General features: G+C 39.0%; 1 protein-coding gene and 1 long non-coding RNA gene across 4 annotated transcripts in view; one reads left to right on the top strand and one right to left on the bottom strand.

The window, feature by feature from the left end:
- The window catches only part of SAMD12 (sterile alpha motif domain containing 12), a 494897-nt gene that overhangs the window by 337731 nt on the left and 130560 nt on the right, over positions 1-26606 (top strand). The gene's annotated exons all lie outside the window — the stretch shown is intronic.
- Positions 1457-26606, bottom strand: part of LOC311578165 — a 42933-nt gene continuing 17783 nt past the window's right edge. The window contains exons 2-3 of the long non-coding RNA XR_014772778.1: positions 12614-12764; positions 1457-2714 (exon numbers count right to left, since the gene is read on the bottom strand). This is a non-coding gene — a long non-coding RNA (uncharacterized lncRNA). The remainder of the gene's footprint in view (positions 2715-12613; positions 12765-26606) is intronic.

The raw sequence follows: 26606 nt of genomic DNA, 5'->3' as shown, positions 1-26606 counted from the left end.
ACCACTGGCCTTAAAGGGGGAGAAATAAGAGAAAAGAAAGGAGTGTATTCACAAAGTGATGCCCCTTACCTGTCATGATCTCTATAGCAAACACAGTGGGACTCTGTCACAAAAAAAAAAAAAAAAAAAAAAAAAAAAGGAAAAGATTGGTGGTGGGAACTGTACACAAACTGAAATATAAATGTTGTAAGCCCGCGTTCCAGTTATACTGCTTATTAAAATGATGAGGGTAGTGAAGCAAGGAGGAAGCCAAGGAACTGGGAAGTTGGTTTTGTTAAAATGCTCTTCTACAAGAAGATGATGAACTGAAAGATGGGTATAAGGCCACACATTTAGTAAATCAAAACTGTAAAGAACTAAAACACAAAAGTCACTGGAAAGAAGACCAAAAAAACACTTTTCTACTTACTTTGTAGTTACAGAGATCTTGAATTAAGCTATTTGCATAAGCCTAGTCTAGCTGCCTTAAGTCTTCATTGGAAATGTACTCTTCCCTCTGAACCTGACTCTTTACACTTTGCATTTGTTAAGGAGTAATGAACTTAATTTCCTCCAAGTGGAGAAGAATCACAATGAGAACATTGAATCTTTGGCAATAAGTAGTATCGCCTCTTTCAGGTACAGTAATCTGAGCATGAAGCAGATAAACATGGCATTTGAATGAACCCCTGTGGCCATGTTGCAGGTAACAGATACCTGTCAGCTTTTCTCAAGGAAAGACTTTTGAGGCAACTGGTTTGCAAACACTGTCTCTTCCACTCTTCAGTTATAGGATGGCATCACTGGCCCCAATCAAGACACCACAGTTTGTTTAAAGTCAATGGCAGAAACCTGCCCCTGAGACTTCCAGCCTACTACCCTGTTACACTCAGCACTCCTTTATCCACTTGAAGAGATTGAGTGTCATTAATTCTAAACTTTGGAGACTGTGACTACCTTTTGAAGACCATAGAAATAGTACAAAAGTGACCCATTTTCTTCTCTGAATTTCCCATTAAGTTTTCTTGAAATCAAATTGGTCTTTTTTTTTTTTTTTTTTAGCTTTAGTCTCGTGTGCAGTGCCTTTACATAAGGGATATAATTTATACTTAACTGATTCTTGACAAGCTGCTAAGCCACTGAATCTTGCTTATTTGAGTTCTTTAATGCAGAAAGTGCCCCCTCAGCCCTTCCATTTGATCATTAAAAAACCAGGAAGACTGAAGAACCTCACAAGATCTGACACCTCTCTTAAATGAATAATTTTGAAATTTTACTTCTTTCTGATTACAATTGTATTAGGAATCCAACTCTCTACTCTTAGTACCTCAAAAGAAACAGACAAGTGGCTCAAAAGTGCTATTGCAGACTTAATAAAGGGTAGCTGAAAATTATTTGAGACCACATTGTTTAAAAGTATATGCTCTCAGAAAATAGAGTTGACATCAGAAAAGTGGTGTGTGTGTGCGTGTGTGTGTGTGTGTGTGTTCAAGAATTAGAAAGTCGAACAACTTAAGTTGTCAGCCCAGATTCCATTTAGCATCCTATAGTATGTAACACACACACACACACACACACACACACACACACACACACACACACACACACAAATGACTGGCCGGTTGTGCCTACATCATACTTAGATGCTTGGACCATCTAGGCTTCAGTGAATGCAAGGAAAGTTACTGTTGCTTATCAACAATTTATGCTGCAGACACCTTTCCTATCATTCACATAATAAGGAAAACAGAAGGTCTGACTGCCGCCATGTTGGACAGCTGCTAGCAAAGACAAGACTTGCCAAGGCTACTTCAGGGGGATGTTGGCTTGATCTTGAAGGTGTCTCTCTCCCAACCTACCAATTAAGAAAAGAGCAGCACCAGTTGTGATGTATTGGATAGCTCCACAATGGATCACTCTGAAAACCCTATATTGGCAAGAGTAATTCAAGTTGCCAGGAATCCAAAGATCCCTGGGACATCCCCAGAAGTCTGAGGGGTGCGCGACTGGTTTACTCTGTTAAATGAAACTGCTGAGATGACTGTCATGAGGTGATTAATAAAGTGCATAAATCTTAACTGTGGAGAGAGAAAGAAGATGAATTGATGCATACACATATTGGAAATGCAATGAAACCAAATTGAAGCTACCAGGATTTGCTAATATATAACAGAAAAACAATAATGTGTTTATTGTTCCCCCCTGGCCTTGTTGTGTTGGTCTTATTTTAGAAATGACCAGTGAGGCATATTTTGTAGGATTTTTGTTTTTCATTTTTCTAGTATGGAAGTTCTGACAATGTAGAAAAGTAATAATGACGTCATGTAAAAGTGCATCTGGTATTTATCACGTATTATTTATTTCCTTCATGTTAGTGATGATTCTTAAAATAAAGGATTTGTTCACCTTCCCTCAAAGCCATTATTGAATGCTGTTTGTAATTGTATATGACATTTTGGTAGTTTTCAAAGTAATTAGAACCCTAGAGCAAATAAACCCTAAATGGGCTCTCATCTCTGAAGTAATTTTTTCAAACTAAATAGCTCAGCTTCTGTGATAATTATATACTAGTCATTATAAAATTAAAAATCATTTTAAGTGAATGGATGCTTTTTTATATAAAGTATTTGTTTCTTGCTAATTATTTTGAACTAATTATAGTTTATGATGGTCTTCAAGAAGTCTGAAATCATTGCCTTTGTGTCCTGGTCTCCAGTGATTGCAAGCTTCAATCTCTGAAGGAAAAAAAAAATAGGATGATGAATGGGGAAAGAGAGTCAATGGCAAACAAAATGAGAAATTTTGTGACTTTGAGAGATCAGCTATCTGGAGATTGTCACTGATGTTTTTGCACAGCCTGTGGTTGGCGACAGCATCCGAAAGCACTACTGGAGGCTGGAAAGATGGCCCTGTGATTTGTTGCATGTGTTGTTCTTTCAGAGGAACCATGTTCAGTTCCCAGCACCCACATTGGGCAACTTATAACTGCTTGTAACACCAGCACCAGGGCATCTGCAGCTCTTTTCTGGCCTCTTGGGCAACTGCAGCCATGTGCACATGCCTTCACTCAGACATACATATGTACATATAGTTAAAAATGAAAATAAATTGTAAAAGTTTCATTGTTACAAAGGCCCTGGTCTTCATTCTATCTGCACTCTAGACGCTGTAGTCTTTGGCATTGGATTTTCCTGTCTCTGAGCCTCTGGTTTTGCATTTGTAAAAAATTGATGTAAGAATACATTTCCACATTGTTTTGATTATTATAGGTAATTTTTTTTAATTCTTTAAAATACTGTTACTAGATAGTATTATCATCAATTACTATCCCATCCACTCTAATTCTTACAATAGGAAAAAAAAACCACCTAACTACCATCACAATCACCTAATGGGTCATCAAGACAATTCTCACATCTTATGACAATTCCAGCCCCTCCCCACCCTCCTCTGCCATGTGGGAATTGGTACTTATCAGGAGCACAGAATTAAATTAAGTCCCAAAAGGGGAAGTTTCCCTATTGTTGTAGGCTGACACTTGCTTAAATGTGGGTAGAAAGTATGACTGTTCAGGCCACAAGAGCCAGCAGGTTCTAAGATCCCACTTGCTCACTAAGTCATGACAGTCCACGTTCCCAGGCTCTCTCTAGGACAACTGGAAAACAAACAGGAGGTAAACTATGATCAAAGAAAACCAAACCATCATACAATAAGAAAAACCCCTGGCGAGCTGCCTCATAAAGGTCCCCTTTTCTGTCGTCTCCCCTTCCTTTAGAGCAAAGGGGTGCCACAAGTTATGTGGGTGAGTCAGCAAGGCACACCAGGTGTTCCTGTCAGGCAGCAGAGGTGATGAATACCAAGTTCAGGGTTCCCTGTAACTTCCAGCACTATCGCAGCTGCTGTCAGCAATAAACTATTTGCTTTTGCTCTCCGTAGCTCTTTGCTCTGACTTCTCATTTTTCATCTGCTGTTGGCTTAAAGAACATTCTTCTTCAGTCAGTTTCTTGGTTCTAGGTACTAAGGTTGCTGGTTGTTTACTTTTTCACTCCTTTTTAAAAATCTTTTTTGTTTATTTTAATAATGCTTTTTACTATTTAAAATTGCTTTTTAGAATATCCAACCTCTTTTGTTCTCTCTAAAATTCATGACCTCTGTTTCTTTAATTGTTCTCTCTCTCTCTCTCTCTCTCTCTCTCTCTCTCTCTCTCTCTCTCTCTCTCTCTCTGTCCATATTTCAAACACATGTTATCTAATTAATTTTTTTAAAGCAACTCAGTCTTACAGCTGATGAAACACGTGTAGGGTCTTCAAGATTGTGAGGTATTTAGTGTGACTTGCAGGGATAGGACTACGGAGGAATGAGGTTTCCTAGCTGTTTCTATGTTGAGCTAAGATTTCTGACTTCAGATGAAGTCCCATGACAGAGAAACAAAAACATTTTTCCTGTTTTTTTTTTCTTTTAAGAACTCTCTACTTGAAATCACACACAATTTTTTTAATGTGATTTTAAAAATACCCCATGAGAATAATGAGTGCTGTTTTACTGAAAGTTGGAAACTAGAGATTTACCAAAATAAATTCAACCTGTGTTTTAAACTGAACAGAAAGTTTTTAGTTTAGCCTATTTTAAAATTTTGTTTTAAGTTTTCATACTCGTATGTATTGCATGGCAAGCATAAACCTCCTCCTATTTCCCTACCCTCCCTTAAAATAACCTAAGGTGTGATTTGCACTGTAGATAGCCAATGTACACTGCAGTTAATATGTGTATTAGTAGCCTGGCTTCTCCAAAGCTCATCCCATTCTGAACAGAAACTGCCTTATTGTGCTGGTGAACCGGTGTCAATCACGAAACACAAAGCTCCTCTGCTCTAGGGTAAGCAAGTCCTCAATAGTTCCTGCATCACAAATATTTCTATTGGGCCAGAAGGCTGAAGATGATGCTCCAATGTTATAGAGTTTTTGGGTGACTGTTCAGGCGGCAAATTGTCTCTGTCACTTTTTTTTTCACTTTGGAAGCTGCTAGCCTGTACTTCCTGTATACTCAGGTAATTAATTTTATTCCTTCTCTCAAGTCTCTGATGGGGTTGAAGACCAGATAGTTTAGTTTTACAATTAAGCTCAGTTGTTTAGGGGCTAAGATGATTTTAGGTCTAGGTAGATGTTTTAAGTTGACAAAGATGAGATATAATTGGTGTTGATTTGTATTCAGAATTTTAGAATCACCAAGATAAGAAAGATGTTTTCTTCAAGGTTGCCAGATACAAAGAGCCAAAACACTATGAGTGTTTTGTGGTTCTTGTTCTGGTTCTTGTATATCATTTCATGGTTCTTCTTGATGTAATGTAGTTTATTTTATATATGTGTGATAATATAAGGATATATGTAAAAAATTAAAAATATTTTTAAAAAGAAAGAAAAAAGAAACACAAAGTTGGTGTTGTCCCTGCTTCCTGTTTTCTTTACCCAGTGCTCTTGGTGCTCAGGGCTTCCTGGTCCCGCCACCCTGGTTCCCCAGTTAATGTGGATGTGGGGGGGGTCCCCTGTCAGCTTGTGACACATTGCCTGGAGGTGACAGAAGAAAATGTTCTCATCCGATAACCTCAGGGAGTAGTAGTGTTAGTCTTTGTTTATTAGCTCCTTCTAAGATGCTAGGGAAAAATAAGGTTTCAAGGGAAGACAGAAAGGGGAATCTCTAAGAAACAGGAAACAAGCCATACTCAGAGAGGGACAGGCCCCAACAAAGACAAAGAAATGCCATGCCGAACTGTGTCTCAGGCAGAAGGAAGTGATGTAGCTTTCCAGTGTGTGCACTGGGCAGACTCAATTCATAGCCCCAGATTCATAGCCAGCTGCGGAGGGTTTCATACTCCATTTGAGTATGAAATAAGGCTCTCAGAGGACCCAGCTTTACCTGAATTAGAAGTATCAGTTCCTGCTTGCCCACCTCGGACAAGTGCTGGGCCACTCCAATGCACAGTCTCCCAGACACTTTAGAAAGGTCTGGTGTTGAAGATGAGCCCTAAAGCTTGCAAAGCCTGTGTCCATTTCTTCTACACTACACTATCAGAAGCAGGATCATCAAAAGCTTCCAAGTGGTCCATCCATGTCGGTGGGCTTTTATTACAAGGAGGGCAGTGATGTAAGTGATGGGTTATTTTAAAGAAGGCTGTTGATAGTGCACGACTCAACGAAATAGTGTTGGTTCCTTCTTGTTTTATATTTGTACCATATTATTTTATTAAATAAATATTACTGCTGAGATGTGGGCTACCTTTTTCTACTTGGCTTATCTTGTATAAATGAAAATCTCTGTAGTCTCACCAAATTTTATGTAATTACTCTCTCATGGGTATTCCATAAGTCTTGTGGAATAGCCATTGCAGCGTGTGAGAAAAATGCATTGACAAACAAGAGTAGTGAGACTCTGTGACTTTACTTAAACATGGTTAAAGCAGAGAAATCAAGTAAGAGACTCCAGGAGGAACCTGTGTGGCTAAAAGAAGGTATGGCCACACGCCACACAAATGTCTGTGCCCACTAACTGGTCATTTGTCTGGGGTCATGTAGCACCCAAAAGCTTAAGAACTTTTATCTGCTACATTTAGAAGTTTCTCCTATATCCCATTTTCTAGAAAATAATATTGCTGAGCATATACAGGCCACCCCTGGCAACTGCAGGAGAATATAATGAATTTTCTACCGTCATTTCAAGTCACTCTTGATGCTCCATTTGTGTCTAGGTAGAAAATGAGACTGTTTCGTATTCCTCAAAGAAAAACATTAGATGGGACAGGAAGATGCCAGGCGATCAGAATCACTCTCTTGTCAATCTAATTGTGCAGATGTTCGACACAGGAAATACTGAGTCTTGTCCAACTTGGTGTGAAAATGTACAGCCATATTGTGGGAATGGAAATATTGATGGTGTTTCAACTACTTCTGCCTCCACTGGGACAGACACCCAGACTGCAAGAAACAATGGTGTTGCCTGGTTATTTTAGGTGGCTTATAAAAGTACAAGGAACCTGGGTTTCTTTTTGCCATTACCAAGGGGAAAAAAAAGCAGCCATCAGGGGTGCTCATTAAACATCCAAGACGGTACTAGAAGCACATCGTGAGTCCTATTAGAAGGAAATTTGAGCAGTTTTTTTTTTTTTTTAGTGCATGTTATTGATAGGAAAGTTGTAAATCAGAGTCACCTTTGTGACAGAGCGTGATACTGTTTACGTTGGGACATTGGTGGGCATCTATAGACCAGAAACCATCTTGTCTTTTCCATCCTTACTATTTATAGAGTGCAATATACTGTAAATAGATGCTGTTTTCGAAGAAAATTCCCAGATAGCTAGAATAGAATTCTACCATCCATCCCTAAGATCAAGCCTCCTTTTTTGCTCCATACTCATGAACTCTTAACCCACACAGCGGGTCCCTTTTGCCTTTAGCGTCTTTTCTTGCTTTGTTATGCTCAGTCTCTCCAAGTTTCTGGGCACACTGTGGTGCAGGAAGCCTTCCTCCCTGAGGGTAGCGCCCTCCCCTGAAATGGACCTTCTTGTTTTCTATCCTCATCTTCAGCTTCATCTCACAGAACCGTTCAGCTTTGGTCAATGGACTTTGTCATATCTCTTCATTCAGACTCCTGTGGCTGATTAGAGAAATTCTGTGGAAATAATATTGTGATGACATAGCCTAGCAGCAGGAAGTAGAACATTTAGGCTGCCGTCTGCCCTTCAGTCAGTAGCCAATAAGTAGCGACTGAATAAAACTCTTTTGCTTTGGGCTTCTACCCCCTGTCTGCCTAATGTGGCTCAGACCTAATTATAGAGGCTCACGCCATATTCAATAATTTATGCTCCAAAAGATTCCATTAACATATCAGAACCGGATCTAAACAATGCTAGAGAGTACTATCTTGTTTTCTGCCAGGAGACAACATTTCTCTTCAAGTGCCACAAAAGGAAAACTATGTATTTTCTCCACAAGGCCTGGCTAAATGTCAAGGTAATGGGAAATTCCTCACACATCTACACTTAGACCTTGGTTTTATTTGTGATTTGTCTAGACTCGTTGGAATTTTTATTATTGTGAATTTAATCCAAAGCTGCAATTATCCAGCCCATTGTACTTAATGCCTAAATTGGGCTTAAATGAAACTTTTTAAGGAATGGGAGAAGGGGTGTGTGTGTGTGTGTGTGTGTGTGTGTGTGTGTGTGTGTGTGTGTGTGTGTGTGTTGTGTGTGTGTGATATGCCTTTGTACACAGAAGTGTGCACATAGCTCTTATATACATAAACATAAAACGACAATGCCCAAGGGACACAGTATACAAATGAAAGCAGTCTGCAGGGTAAAGTAGCTCTCCTTACCTTAAAGCCAGCACTTCTCCTGTGTTTCCAGTCTGAGCAACTGGATGGTGTCAGTTGGAGTGTCAACATCCTGCACCCTGTCCTGTTCCAGCAAGTTCTAGTAACATATGAGGTCATTCTCATTTTGGGAGGAATAGATGCACTACCAGAGTTACAGCGCTTACTGCCAAGGTTAATTGGGATTACAACTTGAACCGTTTCCTTAAACTGAAAACAAAATGTTTTATGTTTGAAAAGCAATAGAAATAAATTACATGATACCAAAAGGCAGAGTTTATACAGATATATTCCTTTCTTTGAGTCAGCATTCTTTGGGTCATTGAAGGGGAGTGGTTGGCTGCTGGTACCCAGCCTTTGCCCTATGTATCAGAGAGCCTACACCAGCATCTATAGGATAGCCCAGACAAAGGCACATTCTTTACTTGCCTTGGATCCTGTGTCCTTATAAAATGAGAAGAAAAAAGTCTTAAAGTTACTGAAACAGGGTTCAAGTTCCTCTAGGATGCTTGACCTTCAGCATGTTTGCCTTGGCCAGGCAATTCACAAACCTTGATTTCCTTATATAAACAGCCATAATAATATTAGAAAAGGGCAGTAAACGAATCTGATCAAGTGTAACCAAGCCAAATTAAGCTGCTGCCATCCAATGTTATTTGGGCCTAACTGTGTATACTCATCTCCAGATAACTTGCCTCAAACCAGGGATCAGTAATGCCTGTTTGCAGTGGTTATTTCCCCATTGCTGCTCAAAGCAGATGAAGGATACAGAACTCATCTTAACAATGGCTTTTTTGTCCTAGTTTGTGGGAAAGAAGAGACAGCTTGAAAAGACCTGTTAGTAAGAACCAATGCTTTTAATGTCGATGGATTTTTAAATGTGGATAATAAACAAATTTTAGGGAGACTAAGACAGGCATCAATTTAGAATTTATGTAAGCAGTTCAACAATCACATCAAAGCCTATTCAGCACTCTCCAGCCTGTGGCAGGGGCTAGGTCAGGACGCTTTCTCAACCCCATTCCTAAGCAAGTTTCTGAACTCTTTCTCCATGCCCCATGCCATTTATAGAGATGATTGGCATATGAATGATAAATTATTTCCTGTGTCTGGCTCATATTATCCCTTTATGACAAATGTCACCATACCTATTTCTGAAATGCCTACTGTCTATTAGAAAGGAAATATCCTTTCACCAAATATATATTTTGTGCCCTGTAAGAGTATGCACTGGGCTAGGAGATGACTCGTCAGTAGTGAGTGATGTGGACACCATGCCTGCCTGTAGGATCTGTGTCCCTCTGGGATCTTGTTGTATTGCACAAAAACCTCTTGAAGGAAGGGAAATTCCTCCCACACTGAGCACACACAATGCTAAAACTTGAAAGAATGCTGAATTCCACAGTTCCATGGACTCTCTGTTATTTCCTTCTTACTAACTCACCATTTAGTACTCCTGGTCTTGTTTCCTTATCTGTACAATGAATTCTCTATGGACAGTTTCATTTCTGGAATAAGGTAATGCCTGAGACTTGGCAGTATGTCTGCCAAACAACAATGTTGGTAGATGTTCTGCTAGAACTACTAGCTGTTTCTGAAACCTATTTTAGATACAGTCCTAATGAGTTTTAGTAATTCTCTTAGCTAGGTTTCTAAAACACAAGAACTGTGAGGAGAGGGTTTATTTCAGCTTATAGTTGAAATCTGTCATGGAGGGAAGTCAGGGGCAGGAACTGAGAGGCAGGAACTAAAACAGAAGCCATGGAGGAATGCTGCTCACTGGCTTGCTCCCAGAGGCTTGCTCAGCCTTCTTCCTTATACTACCTAGGACCACCTGCCTAAGGATGCCCCTGCTAGCAGTAAGCTGTTTCCCCATATCAATGATTAATCAATAAAATTGCCCCACAAGCTTGCCTGCAAGCCAATCTGATGGGGTAGTCTCTCCATTGGCATTCCCTCTACTCAAATGATTCTATCTGTGTCAAGTGGAGAGAAGAAAAAAAGAAAAAGGGGGGAGGGAACTAGACAGGAAGCAATGTAAAGTGTCCGTGTAAGGACTGCCACTAGGATGGTCAGTAGACTGTGATCATTAGCATAAGGTCCCTATGAACACTCCTACTAAGGTGGTAATTAGGACACGATCATTAGCATAAGATTAAAAGAAGGCCTCTTAGAGCTCCTGCTTGGGGGATGCAGAACATGGCATTCCCACCACTTGATCTAGAAGCATGGAATTACCTGCCCCTGTGCAGGTAGCTGATATAGCCTGAGGTTAGTAAGAAGAACTCCCCTTTCTAAGGAATCTTGTCCACCAAAGCTCCCCAGGCAAAGTACATATATCATAACACAACAGAAACAAGACTTGGTTGCCTGACGAGAAAATAATCTCTTGTCACCGTGTATTGTGCACTAGATTTTGTGCTCAAACTAGTTTCCTACTTGTGGACAAAGTTTGTGTTTCTTCTCTCGTCCTTTGGCTGCAGCCCGGATCATGGAAAGCTGACCTCCAGCTTTGTTTTTTAATCTCCTAAGTGCTGTGATAAATGGTCCAGAGTTGTGACCCCATCCAGGTCATTAAATAAGATCAGCAGTGCTCAGGCTGCCTTCATCGTGTTTCTATGGAGGGCTGGAATAGCAAAACGCCCTGGAGGTATCAGCAATGATAATGTCGTCCTTGATTCTGTCTAGATTTGTGTCTGTCCCAGCCCATGCACCGCACATCCAAGCAATGTGACTGATTAGATACAAGTCTGGGGCACTTGGGGAGCCTTGGCTCCTCTCCAAGTTGCTTGGCTGCTAAAGGGCACTAAGGGAATGTGTTGCCATTACTATGGCACCATAACAACTGGACTAAAAATATATTTTGACTAAGATGGGGGGGCACTGTTCTATCATTTACACAGGGCTTTGCCTCTAGAACCCCTTGTTCAGCAAAAGAAAATGTTATGGCTGTTAGTATCTAAGTCCTTAGGGCAGAATAAGGCCTTTCCCCACCCCCATCCGTTTGTTGTGTTTGCCCCTCTCATCATCACCATCAAAAGGACAAAGTGACCCAGCCCGATGTAAGTGGAAGGAAAGGCCACCTCTGAATTGTGGCAGAATCCTATAGAAGATATATAATTCTCTTCTAACTCATAAATTTGCTAATGTAAGTCATGTTTAACCATGTGCTTCCACGTGTTGTCTATACTCAATTGGTTCACACAATCAACTGTCTCATGGATAAAGCAAATCCCTCATCTCCCAAGAGCTTCTCAGAAAAGAAACACTGAAATCTCAGGTGCATTGGGAACAAAATTATGCTGGATAGAAATCAGCAACAATGCATCAAATATGCATGTCCAAATTACAGCGTTAAAATAGACTCTGTGCATGGCCCCTCTCATGCATACAAAGCACTCGCAATATTACCCCACAATGTCAAAACAGAGAACCAGTGGGTGGGTTAACTACTTCAACTCTGTATCTGACTGCTACTCTGAAAGTGCCGTTCAAATATAGGCCAGAAATAGGTGACTGAAGTTTAAAAGTGTCTCATCACTTCCCACACAGCCATGCCTTCTTTGTATTAGCCATAATGCATAATAAACACCTGTGAGAAGATGGAAGCATGTGATTGTGGCCTCACATTAAAAGACAGTGGGGCGCACCCAAGTTTGATCTGCATTTCCATCCTGCTTTAAAACACGGGCAATGAATATTTTTTTTTAAATTTTTTAAACATGGGCAGTGGTTGGGAAATTTTCCTTTCCATGTGTATTCAGTTGGCAATAAAATATCATTTGTCTGATCAGTAGAACATCTTAAAATAGCAGAAGCAACTCTGGCTGGTTGTAATTTTTTTTTACTGCAGAAAAACAGTTGTTAGGCTTTCTGCTTTCATCAGAAAAACAATTCAGGGGTGAGCATTGGAGCTCTTTGACCCCTTGGAATTCATCTTCATTTTTGCATCCGAGGCTGAGGTAGCACCAGACCCACATGTGCAGTTGGTTTCTGTTCAGTTTCAGAGGAAATGATACTTACTTGCAGTTTTTTGTTTGTTTGTTTGTTTCTTGAATGCCCAGATTTTGTAAACATACACATTTCATTTTAATAGGAGAGCTAGGACCGCCCACTGAGAGAGCACACGAATACTTTCTTCTCAGAATAGCTTTTGGAAGCAGACTTCCTGAGGACAGAGTTTCAGCTTCTTCTGCTCTCTGGTATTAGCACATCTAAGGAGACATTTTGAATGTACATGGTGGAAACAATGGGTCTCGTTATTTCTTACCTCATCCTGCCATAGTTGTTTCCTTGATCTCTGGTGACACTTCAAAATGGAAATTTTACCCGGCTTGCTTTTGCCTTTGTGATCACTGGACCCTCTTACCTCCTTTCTTCATGGCTACAAAATGTGCTGACCTCGGTGTGTTGCTTCCAATCTATAAGAGAATCAAATAAGGATCAATGAAACTAGTCCCCGTGCCAGCTGTATGGCTTGTTCTACGGGCTACCCAAATATCAGGACTCCCTTAAATCTCCTTTAGATGCTTTCAGCTGAGGACCTGGGACATGTGGAAAAGTTTTTTTAAAAAGATGCTGTTCTCTCTCCTTTGTCTGTGGTAAGTTCCATGGAGCTAGAGCATCATGTGTTAGCTTATCTCATGGCTCAACTATGAGACTTGGCATGGTAACTTTCAACATGTATAGGCGTAACTCCCAGGCCTCTTCAATAAACAGATGCATGTAGTCTGTGAGATTTACAATGTCAGCCAACATGACGAGATTTTGGAGGAAGGCTTAATTACTTTTAGGGGTTTAATGAGTTTTGAATGTGAGATATTTGGTCAAAAATTTTTTTAAAAAATGATAATTACAAGTAAAAATTGCTTTACCCTGAAACCCAAACAAAGATTTACTTTGGAAGCATTTGTTTATGTGATCACTGCTTAGGATTTCCCACAATCTGGGCTCTTTCTGGAATCCATAAATACCATGTTTACTAACAGAATGAGCACTAGCAATTAGCAAAGTTATAACCAAGGCTGGGTAAATAACGGCACTGTTTGCTATGAAAATTGCCAATGAAAGACTCACCATGATTGTTCAGACAAACTCAGAAAATACTTTCTGGAGGCTGTCTGTCTGGGAAAAGGCAGCATTATGGTAGAGAAAGGACATGGACTGTGAAATTAAATATGCAAAAGTGTGAGTCCCAATTTAGAATTTAATAAGCTCAGAATCAAGTCTCAATATGTTATCTATGAAATGGGAGTAATAATAATAATGATTTAATGGAATGTTATTAAGGGTTAAATAAAGTATGAGACCAATTTACATAGTGGGTACAAAATATGGTGTTAGGGTCAATCCCTTTTCTTTTCTTGATCCCTAAAGGATATCATCTAGGAATCACTTTCTGAAAATGTTTTCACTCAGGAGACACACAGATCCAATTTCATTTCCACACACCTCGCCTCTTACTCCAGACCTTCATAAACCTGTCAAAACAGGATAAGGAAATGATAGCATCAAAACTGGCATGATCTTCCACTTCTAGCAAGATGAATATCTAGATGGTTAGGGGGGAGCCTGCATTTGTATTTTAAATTTTTAGTTCATAGATAGGTGATAAACAGGTAAGTAGCTAAGCAGACAGGCAGACAGATAGGCAAATGATGGCTGCTACCAGATGATAGATGGCAGATATGTATTTGATGATAGTTAGATAGTTAGGTGTATGGTCGGTAGATAGATAGATTGAAGATAGATAAATATATAGAAGACAGATAGATCGAGATAAATAGACAGATCGATAGAGGTAGGTGATAGATTGATATATAGATAGATGATAGATAATAGATAGATAGATAGATAGATAGATGATAGATAGATAGATAGATAGATAGATAGATAGATAGATAGATAGATCAGTAAAAGGCAAAGGACATTCATTCTGTGGGAAATTAATGCCTTGTGCAGGACAGTAAGTTGAACCTTATATCCATCCCTTAAATTAAAAAAGGGGAGGGGGATCTAAAGATAAAAGTTTCTAGTAGTGATATCAAAAAAGTACACTTGCTTTTTCTTGGATCTTGGGTAATAAATCATCACTCGTAGTCTTTACAGTTGTAGAGAAGAAACTTAACAAGAAAGAAAAATTTTAAATTCTCAAGAAATAAGAAAGTGAAGTTCTACTTGGTAACCTGCTATCCTTCCTCTGAGTGCCACCAGGTCTCCCCCTCCAGGGGACATGGTCAAAGGTGAGGCACCAGAGTATGTGAGAAAGTAATATCCAACTCTCCACTCTACTGTGGAGAGTGTTCCGTCCATTGGCTAGATCTGGGTAGGGGTTTAAGGTTTACCGCCCGTATTGTCCTTGGCTAGTGCCTTAGTTTGAGCAGGACCCTTGAGCCCAAATCTGCCTATCATAATGTTCTACTTGTAGGTTTCTAGGACCCTCTGGATCCTTCTACTTTGCCATTCTCCCATGCTTCTTTCATCTAGAGTCCCACTAGAATGTCCTCCCCTCTGTCTCAGTTTCCTGGTAAGTGAAGGCTTTGGTGGGACATGCCCCTTGGGCTAATATGCAGATATAAGTGAGTATATACCATTTGAGTCTTTCTGCTTCTGGGTTAACTCACTCATTATGATCATTTCTAGCTCAATCAATTTATCCACAAATTTCGGGAATTCCTTGTTTTTAATAGCTGAGACTTGATACCCTATGAACATATAAAGGGGGAAGTAATCCCCCTCAGGAACAGTCATAGGGGAGGGAAAGAAGGGGAAAATGGGAGGGAGGGAAGAATGGGAGGATACAAGGGATGGGATAACCATTGAGATGTAACAAGAATAAATTAATAAAATTTTAAAAAAAAAGAAGAAAAAAAAAAAAGAAAGTGAAGTTCTAAAAGAATTGTGGGAAAGTAGAACAGATACCACAAAGTAAAGTAGAAGAAAAGCATATATATTTCAGCCAATAAAGTCAATACAACTTAACTTTCCTCTTTCACTCAAAAGGAATATGTCAAGGTAAATTAACACGTGTACATAATCAGACAAAATATACCTATGTGTTGTTTATAAAAAGAAATAAAATAGTTGAAAGTAAAAATAGGCTTCAATATTCCAGGCAAGAAAAAAATTCCATAATATAATAATGTAAGCAAAATAAAACTTAAAAGCAATAGCAATATACTATAGATAGGGAGATTTTGCAATTTCTTTAAAAGTACTATTGTTTAGGTAATTATAGTGATGTTGAATTCACATGTACTGAGTAGCATGACCTGAGATGTGAAAGGCAACTTAACACAGGTGCAGTTAGACATATGTAATTTCATATGATATAGGAAATTTTTGTATGTGGCTTTTGATATCATACATAAAGCAAGAATAATAAGCATGTTGGATAACTTAGTCTTGAAAACACAGAACACTGTTGACAGCTGGAAAAATACATTATTTTGAAGGAGACAAAAATATATGCAAATTTATCATATTCTGGAGTATGAAACACATTCAACAAATTTTGAAGAACCAAATATATCATGCACAATACAAATAAATCCATTATAAAAACAAATATATACATACAAAAAAGAAAATATTCTTAGAGTCAAAGACTCATTTTCATAAATTATCGGATTTACCTCACCATATAAGTACTATTTAGCAAAATGTGAAACATAAAACTAAAGTAATTCTTAAGAGGAAATTTATATTTTTAATGTTTAAGTTAAAAGTGTATGAACCAATCAATTGCCAGTTTTATAAAATAGCTAGCTGTGCATTAAGCCCACAAGTGATATGGGGAAATAATAAGCATTAATTTACAAATAAAACAAAAGTTGAAAAGGCAAAAAGTTGATTACCTGAAAAAAAGTAACACATTGACTAAAGAAGCGAAAAAGGTAAAATTTACAAATAGACAACATGAAAGATATAAAATGTCTATAGTTACATATAAATGAGGAGTTATCAGATTTTAAAAACAGTTGTATAAACTACTCCATGCAAATAACTTGGAAAGTTTAGATAAACGGACAATACACAAACACATATGAATCATCAGTGCTAATTTAAGAAAATATGGGAAACCCAAATGATTCCATAAACATGAAAGAAACGAAATTGCTGATCAACTAGTCCCCCATTGGGAAGTACTAAGCTGAAAGGCTGCATGTGAAAGTTCTGCCCATTACTCATGTCTAAAATATGTCAATTCTTTTAGACAAGAGAAGACAAAAGGATATTGCCAAATGAATTCGACAAGAGCAGTATCAATCTTTGACCCAAATTTTGACATAGTGTAATAAAACCAGATTGATGCTGGAGAGATAACTCACCAAATGGGGCTTGTTGTGCATCAGTGGGGACTGCAATGTGGGCCCCAGCAAGTATCTAACAAACCAAGTATCCAACAAATGCCTGTGACTCTGGCTCTGAAAGATTTGACCACACCTTTTGGCCTGAGATCCTGCCACAAATATGTGCATATACACACATAAGTAAACAAGTGTTTTTAAAAGAAAAACACATACCATTCAAATAGTTAAAGACCAATAAGTAAACAAGACATCAGCCAAAAAGAAAAATCATGGATTTAAGGTCGTCCCTGGGAACAAGTTTAGTTCATAATTAGAAAACTAATGCAATTCATTATATAACCTCATAAAAGGAAAAAAAAATCATCTCTGTAGATACCAAACAGTTATTCAATAAAACTCTACAAATATTTCTTACTTTGAAGAATCTTAAGAACTAGAAATGAAATGGAATTTTCTTAATGTAATAAGCTGTTGTCCTGGTTAGAGTCACCTGAGAAGAGAGAACTTCAACCCCAGAAATACCTCGATGGGACTGGCCTGCAGGCATGACTGTTAGAGGTTGTCTTGGTTGGTGATTGACGTAGGAGGGCCCTGCCTAATGTGGGTGGCACCATGCCTGGGCAAGGGGAGTTGGGCTGTATAACAAGCTGAGCATGAACCAGAGAGCAAGCCAGTAGACCTCACTCTTCCATGGTTCTTGCCTCCAACCTCCTGCCTCCAGGTGCTGGATAGTTTTTGTCATCTTGACACAAGCTATAGTCCTCTGAGAAGAGAGAACCTTGGTTGGAAACCTGGCCTAAGATCTGGCTGTAGGGAAACATGTAGGACATTTTGTTCATTAGTGGTTAGATAGGGGAAGGCCCTGCCCATTGTGAGTGGTGCCATCCCTAGGCTGAGGATCTTGGCTTCTATAAGACAGGAGTCTGAGCAAGCCATGAGGAAGAAGTCATTAAGCAGCACCTCTCCTGGCCTCTGCATCACCTTCTGCCTCCTGTTTCATGTCTTGTTTGAGTTCCTGTCCTGACTTTCTTCAATGATGAACACTGTGGAAGCATAAGCCAAGTAAACTTTTTCCTCCCCAAGTTGCTTTGACTGTGGTGTTTCATCACAATAGTCACTCTAACTAAAAGACTTGATATCCTCCATGGTTTCCCATAATGATGGGCTATGACTTGGAAATGAAAGTCAAATAAACCCTTCTGTCCTCTAAGTTGATTTTGGCCAGAGTTTTATTATAGCAACAGAATAAGTGTTATACACAGAAATGGAGACAGGGGAAGCATACTTAAGGAAAATTGATTAAAAACCTCTTTAAAATTAGAAACAGAAGCAGGGTCTCACTGCATCATCTCATCCAACAGGTAGAGGTTTTAATCTAGAGAAAGATGGCCTAGAGAATCATTTGTATGCCAGAATATGGGCATAAGGACGGTCATGGCACCTTTTATTTTATAGTAGAAAATTGGAAATTACCCAATTATCCCCCTTTTTAGAATTTATACATCAACTGTGATGCCTTTATAAAATGGCCTCCAATGTAACTAGAAGAATAAATTAGCTGTATTTGCATGCCCACAGGCATAAGTAGTGGTAAAGCAAAAGGTAATCACAAAGCACACGTGCATTTTATCATTGCATTTTATGAAATTTATTCAAGTTAATAAATGAAGAAGTATTCATAACTTTAAAGTATATATGTAGTTGTAAAACACTAACAGTATTCAAAATAATATTTTCATTTAAGACTATCCTTGTGAGGGTGGAGTCGTGTTCATATCCAACTCTCAATTTATTAAATTAGTAATAAAAAACTCTGCCATTCTTTATTTAAATTATTTCTTATAGTAATTATGATATGTCATAATGGCCAAAATAGAACAGTTATTGGGAATGTAAACAGAATATGCATTCTTTCTTGCTGTACTTTTCTGTCTATGATAAAAATTCTATGATAAAAATTATCATAGCTATTTGCATTTTTGCTTGTGTAACTAGTAACTGACTTTTCCTGTTTTATTTTCCTTTGAATTTTTTTGTATCTACACTGCCACTTCCAAGGGGACCATAGCGTTATGCCATGTAATACCCTTAAAGACAGGCTCACTTAATGATTTGCAAATCTCTTCCTCAAATGTAACACAAGAAATATAATACCTGTCCCATACAATGGGGAACGTTTATTAAATGAAGCATCATCCTGTAATTTGATGAACACTAACTAAACATAATCTATTGCATGTTACTGGTTGTGGAGAAAAGAAAGAGCTCACATAAAATGCTAGCACAATATTGGGCACAAAGCTGTTGTTAGTGTCATGGATCTAGGCCTTGTTTTCCTTTTCTTGTGACTTTCTAAGGGCAGCTATCTCTACCTCAGGACTATACCTGTTTCTATGACACGCAGCTCTATTTCTATGTAACAGTTTATTGAGAACAAGTTTTCTTAGATATCCATCTGTGTTGTCTACATTGCCTATCATAGTTGGTTGCAGAAGACAGAGTCCTGGATGTTTGCTGAGGTAGATTAGCCTATTTAGTTGCTTCAAGGCTGTATACTAACAACCTGTTTGACAGCATTCATCATTTGGTACCTCAGGATCCGTCCAAAGACCAACTAGTCACCTTTACTCTGAGAGTTATTAACCTCTTCATCTCTCAAGCCAACCAGCCACTTTGATCCATCATTGCAGAACTTCTCCTTAAAGTTCAGCGAAGTGACTTACACTAAAGCTATTCCTCTTTAGATCTCACAAAAGCTCCTCAAAAACTAGTTTTGTTCCTTTTCCTCATTCCCACAGTCTGACTTTCTGAATTCCAACCGGGTATTGTCAGGCCTTCTTTATCTAACAAGAAGAGATAATAACTCACCCTCTCTCCAATTGGTGTAAGCTTGAAACGTGTATGACCTCAGCTTACCCAGTAGTTATCGTCAACTGATGTAATAACCCCTTGGCATCCTCACAGTGTCAGTATTTTATCTTATCTCTTTTTTCATGTTTGTTTTTTCTCTGCTCATTTGCTATGGGTTGTGTCCTGTTATGATTCAGGATGTAGGTCACTGTTATATTCTGAGTCATAAAAGCAAGTACATAACCTAGGCCATGGTCAAAGATATGCTGAAAAGACTGCAAGAAAGAATGTTTTATAAATCCTGAATAGTACTAACAATCAGTACAGAATGTGCTTTGTGACTCCCTAACTCCCCAAAGAAAACCCCAAACAAAAGAGTGGTTTCCATCCAATGTGCTACAGAATGAAAATTTTAATCCAAATAAACATTTAGAGTTAAGATTAAAAAAACATAAACAAAAACAAAACCCAAAATGGGGCCATTCTACCCTGTGAAAATTCACAAAGCAAATATGACAAATGTCAGAGTAACCTGGAGAAAGAAAGAGAAAGTATGATACTGCGGGCACTGTTGACTATTTGAGAAACACAAAGGAAAACCACCAGGTTCGTTTTCTATGTCTCCATTCCATTTTAGATGGCTACATGGTGAGCCTGTAGGGTCTAATCCCAGGATTCTGATTATTTAGACTTGGGTTATTTTCAGGATCTGTAAACTCAGCAGAAGTTACTGCAAAGACAGAATAAAAGAACAACGTAGTCTTGCTAAAAAAATACAAATACATTTAGGGATAGGCAGTTCATAGAAGATTTTTACTCATCCTGGCTATTATTCTAAAACAAGCACCAATGATTTCACTAAAGAGTCCCCCCCCCCTTACCACTACTAAAAACAGTCTTATCCCTTTCAAACGTTTATTGACAATTTTATACAATATATTTAGATCCTGTTTCCCTCTCCCTATTCCTCCCAGACCTTCCTCACCTCCCACCTCCAACTTTATATTCTTTTTCTCTTTCTTTCAAAGACAAACAACAATAAACACACACATCAAAAAGAAAAGTGCAAAACCACAAAATGAAAATCAAAACAAACAAAAAGTCAGTAGGACCAAAAAAGGGAAGAGGGATAAAACAGAAAAATAAAACAAAAGGTCCACAAAAATACCATTGAGGTCTTTTTGTGTTGGCCAACTACTCTTGGACAAGGGACCTGTCCTAAAGTATGGTTGATATACAGTGAGACTCCATTGGAAAATGGATTTTCCCTTTGCCAGGGGTTGTCAATTACAGATAGTTTCTTGGTTAGGGGTGGGACTTCATGTCCACTTCCTTCTCTCATTCCTGGGACCCCATCTGGTTTGAACTGTGCAGGTCTTGCACATGTGCCTCAGTCTTATTGTGCCTGGAAGACACAGTTTCCTTGGAGCCATTCCCCACTTCTGCTGCTTAAGAATCTATCTATCTATCTTCTTCTTCTTCTTCTTGTTCTTGTTCTTGTTCTTGTTCTTGTTCTTGTTCTTGTTCTTGTTCTTCTTCTTCTTCTTCTTCTTCTTCTTCTTCTTCTTCCTCTTCTTCTTCTTCTTCTTCCTCTTCCTCCTCCTCCTCCTCCTCCTTCTCCTCCTCCTCCTCCTCCTTTTTTTCCTCCATAAAGATCAGCCTTGAGGAAAGAGCTTTGATGAAGACACCCCATTTAGAACTGAGTGCTCCAAAGTTGTGCATTGTCTAGTTGTGGGTCTCCGAGCCTCATCTGCTGCAAGAAGAAGCTTCTCTGGTGAATGTTGAGCGCACTGATTATGGGTATAGCAGTGTGCCCTTAGGACTCATTTTATTGCTATACTCCTTTAGCAGAATAACAATGTTAGGCCCATGGCCTGTCTAGTCTCAAGTTCTTACCACACAGGAGTATCAGGTATGGGTTCTATCTGAAAGAGGCAGCCTTAAATTCAATTTTTCTTAAAGTACCTGATGACTCTCATAATATTTGTGGCACTATTATACCAGTATATTGTATGTTTTATGTCTTATATGTTGGTGTTAGCTTTTGCGAATTCAAAATGTATACTATAATCTGAATAACCATAGAGATTAAGTACCTAGTAAGGGATCCTGAGGAGATCCTTACCTGCCTCCTCGTCCCTCACTAGGTACCTAATATCTATGGTTATTTAGATTATGCATACAATATTTGTCCCCCTGCCAGTACCCAGTTTTCTTTTTTAATCATGGCAGCTACACAGAGTATGTCTACTGACTACAGACCCATAGAATTTGAATTTGTGAGCCATAATAAACTCCCACTGCACAGACAAGAGATACTGGAATGGGGGTCTCATCCCAGCTTGCTCACACTACAGAGATGGACCCAGAATATGCTCCTGTTCATACTGACAGCTCCAATCGGTATCTATGAAGAGAGGTGCATGCGGGCATTTCTATAGTTCCTCCTGGTTGGAATAAAACAAACTAGATGAGAGGAATAGAGAAGTTTTATAAACACTACTAAAACATTCCGATCAATAAAAGAGACCAAAAACTTGATTGAATAAAACATCTTGCTTCCACCTCATTGCATCCTTGTCCATATTGATCAGCCGTAATAGAGCATGACAAAAGGTATTGATTGGCTGAGGCGATTCTCAGGTATTTGGGACTTGAAGGCAGCTATAGACTACCAAGAAGGCATTGCTCGACACAAGCCTGAAAGGAGGAGGGTTAAATGAAAAGAGGGCTGGGGCTTAAGGTATTCAGTGTCTGGATCCATCTGGTAAATGACTTGCTGGAGGCAGAATGGGCTTCATTTACTCCACCCATAAGTTACACACATAAGCATGTGTTGGTTATTGTCTTATAAAAAGCTGTTGATAAAATGGCTGCTTAAAGTATTTGCCTGGGTTTCTCTAATATTGATTTCTATTAGACTCTAAAAAACAGAAAAAGCAAATTGAACACAGAGCTCTTTTTACGTGTGTGTGTGTGTGTGTGTGTGTGTGTGTGTGTGTGTGTGTGTGTGTTTGCCAGAAGTGGCTGTAAGGTACAAAGGGAGTGGAGTTACAGGAATATGCAAGCTGTAGGATGCAGGTGCTGAGAGTCAAACTCCATCCTCTCTAACAGCAGCAGGTGCTCTTACCCTCTGAGCCACCTATCCAGAACCCAACAGAACATGTTTTGACTTGACTGGGGAGCTGTGAAATGTATCCATGGTGAATACATAAGAAGAACCCAATGATATTGGAGCCAAAATAAAGATCATTGGCAGAAAGTGTGAGCAACAGTCCACTGTCAAAATGCCCTCTCCCACGCTGTATATTCGGGATATGCTGGCTAGTTAGTTAAGCTTTATTCTGAATGTATTAGTTGATTTTCTCGTCTTCCATGACCAAAATACCTGACAAAATGCAGTTTAAGGGAAGAGGGTTTATCTGAGTCATGGTTTGTGGATACGGTCCACCAAGGCTGGAGGCAGAGCAGCAGGGAGCATGAGACCACATCACATTCAGAGTCAGGAAGCAGAAATGGATGAGTGCTGCTGTGCCAGCTCTCTTTCGCCTTTTCATTTAGTCCCATGCCCAGCTCATAGGACTGTGCAACCATGGGAAGGGTAAGTCTTCCTGGCTCGGTTAAATTTTAACTAGAAACACCCTCGAGACATGAGTCATGTGAATTACATTTCCTAGTGTAATTCTAAATCCAGTCAGGTTGACAATGAATATTATGCATCACACTAAAGAATGTAAAATTCAAGGACTCCGGGAATGGGATATACCAGACATGGCTGGGATTCAGACCCCTAGGGAATGTCAGCCATCAATGGAATGTGAGAAGCATGGAGTATCTTAAAAGAGAAAGTGACAGAAACTTTACAAAATTAAAGTGAACAAATTAAAAGTCAGGGTCATTATCTCCCAGAAAAATAGTTGTGCAGGAAAAGGACAGTGATGGTAGGACACTGCTTACACTAAGTGTTGACTTATGGAAAGATGGAAAAGGGTTGAGGGTATGACCATCTTTGTTAGGATCAGTGGGAGGAAGTGGATTTCCATAGCTGGAAGTTCAGTTTTGAAAAGTAGCCATATAAGCATATCATTCAGAGATGTGGGAGAAAATGCCAAATAGGCGATCATCAGTTCATATATTATTATATATGAAAGGTTGTAGAACCATAGTGTTAAGTTGTCGGCCTATGTGTTGGAATATATTCATAAAATCAAAGGCAAGTGTTTGTACATTGCCTAATGCAGTAAAGAGTTTCAAGCTAGTGAACAAAAGTAAATAGAAATGTGCTGAAAAGACCGACTAGTGAGACTCTGTATCGTCATCGTCATCCTACTGCAAGGAGGAACTAGGAATCTCCTTCCCATCTCTGCATCATCTCTAGCAAGTATCTTCTGTGTACTTGCTACTGAAGTGGGCCCTCATCTACAGCCAACCAGGTGAAGCACCACAGCTTATGTGTGAGGGGAGGCGGATGACATGGCTTTCTCAGAGCATCTCAGTTTTAGAGGCTTTTATTTATCTTCCACTTTTGGTTCTGGGGCTTTGGAGGCAGAAAAACTTACATCCTTAGGATCATGGCAATGTAAACTCTCGAAAACTGCATTTGTGTTTTGCAAATAGACTTACCTGGCCCTTTCTAAAAGAACAAGGTGTGTGCCTTTTATTTAAGTGGAGTGGAGGAAGATGTCAACTGCTCATATTAGTGGCTTGCGGTTTACTATGTTTTACGTTCCTAAGGACAGGGCTTTCTGATTTTTTATTTTCACTTTTTAGTTTTAAAATATATATTTTGTAGATTTATGGTGTATAACTTTTTTGTTCTTTTGTGCATTGTAGAATGGCTAAATCAAGCTAGCTCATTATTATCTTCCAACTCAATGTTTACAGTGAGAACATTTCAAGTTTCATGTCAATTTTATAAACGACTGTCACCACACAAGAGACTTCTTTGTTCTATCTAATGGAAAGTATTAGTCAAAGGCTATCGTATCATCCAACTCTGGTACCTTTCCTGGCCTCTACCATTACTTTGATACCCATAGGTTTTATAGATTTGACTTTAGATTCCAGACATGCCTGAGATCGTGCAATGTTTATCTCCCTTGGTCTAACAATTGATTTAACACAATGTCTTCAAGTTCACTGTATTTTTTTTTTCTTTTCTAATGCTAAGTAACATTCTCCTGTGTGAACATAATACACCCACTCCTTTATCTATTCACCTGCTGATGGACACCTAGGTATCTTGACTTTTGTGAAGGGAGCAATGAACATGAAAGAGCAAGTATCTTTTCAGCATCTTGATTTCATATCCTTTGGGTATGTGCCCAGAAGTGAGACTGCTTGTCATATGGCAGTTTCATTTTTAATTTTTGCAGAAAGCCCACACAATTTTCCATTATGGGTTGCATTCTCACTAGCTCTCATTTTCCCCATCCTCACTAGGAGTCTTCAGTGGGTCTATTTGTCAATAGCTATTCTCACAGGTGAGAACAGATAGCAGGTCTCCTAGTGTCTTATACTACAAGATGCCTTACAGTTTTGAATACAAACTATGGTCTAAAACATTTTTTCAACTATAAACTCCCTATTGCCATGCAAAGCTATAAGTAATATCATCAGAAAAGTTCCTGTATGTAAATTTTGCATATACTTGAATTAAAGAGTCCCTGCTGCCCATTCCTGTACCTCTTAAGTATCCTTGAGCCTTTCATTTTTAATCCTCAATTCTAAATAATGTTGAATGGAATGGCTAACTGAATAGAGAGAGAAGAATTTGACTTCCAACTGATTTAGTGGGAGAAACCAAGGATAAACATAGAATGCACTATTGTATTTTATGCTTTGGATAGTCCTCTTGGAAGAAAAACTAGTTCTGGATTTCTTTCCTCTTGACTCTGGATTCTGTCACTTTATCCACCTCTGTTCAGCCTTCAGCCATTCCTAAAGAATGTCTTTTCTGCTTGGATTCCTAAATTTCCAGCCTCACTTTGTAAAAATTACCCTTAACAGTACATCTTGCCATTGGATTAAAAAAAAGAAAGAAAGAATGCTTCATTGTGCCCAATGTGTTTACATATTCAAGGCTGCCATATGGCTTCAATGGATGTCTAGTGAAAATGTATTTAATATCTCATAAAACCTACATAAAGATGTCAAATGTCCGTAATTAAAGACGAATCCTCTTTGAGCTATTGCTTTACCAATTAGCCACCTGGAGCTGTCTGGCCAAGTTCTAATCAATTAGACAGTTGTGGATGTTTTGAAGATGTACAAGTCCTAAGGAGAGTTGGGAATACTTAGCACGCTTAGTGGTGATGATAGTGCTGGGATAACTGGATTCAGGATGTTCTCATTATGAAAATGCCTCATGCAGGGCTGTTTCACTCCCTCAGGTAATCACCATTGCAGGAAACCGAGCAACATCACTGAGCCTTGCCCTTTTAGACTATTAGAACTCACAGCGGCTATGTGAGGAGTGATCAAGTGGAGGTCACAGGAAGTTACTTTCTGCATTAATTTCTTTTCTCCATGGTCCCTTCCTTTCTACAAAGGACAGTCGTGTCTTGGCTTCAGCTTGCTACTCCGGCAGAGGCATACTAACAGGCCATGGTCTTCTCCATCAGTTCTCCAATAAAACAAGAGCCGAGGCAAATGTCCTCTTTGATGTTGACCCTGGGAGGAGACATAAGATGACGCATATGCTGAGTCACCTCGAAGACACTACAGTTCTCACTCCAGCACCTCTGCTCTGTTCTGTTTTCCCTCTGCCTTCCACCTTCTCACTTCACGCTTGTGAATGGCTACCATGTTATGCTTCATTCTACGGGTTATCCTTGTCAGCTTTAGTCCAAAACCATCTCTGGGTATCTCAGTGATTTTGTGATGGGTCACTAGGTCTTGCAGAATGTCTTCTGGTTTGTTGTTGTTGTTGTTGTTGTTTTAGCTTGCCTTTTTGGCTTTAAAACAAATACACACTCCAATACATGGTTATTTGTGTTGTTAAGGGCAGTATAAGTTCATGCTGTTTGTCAAAGATGGTCAGATGTTGGAGAATATCCTTCAATTGAACTGGGAAGGAGAGAAGGCAGAGGAGGCTGAGTC

This window comes from Acomys minous (assembly GCF_964271855.1).
Source record: "Acomys minous genome assembly, chromosome: 12".
In the NCBI taxonomy this organism is placed as follows: domain Eukaryota; kingdom Metazoa; phylum Chordata; class Mammalia; order Rodentia; family Muridae; genus Acomys; species Acomys minous.
This window is presented reverse-complemented; position numbering and strand designations above follow the sequence as displayed.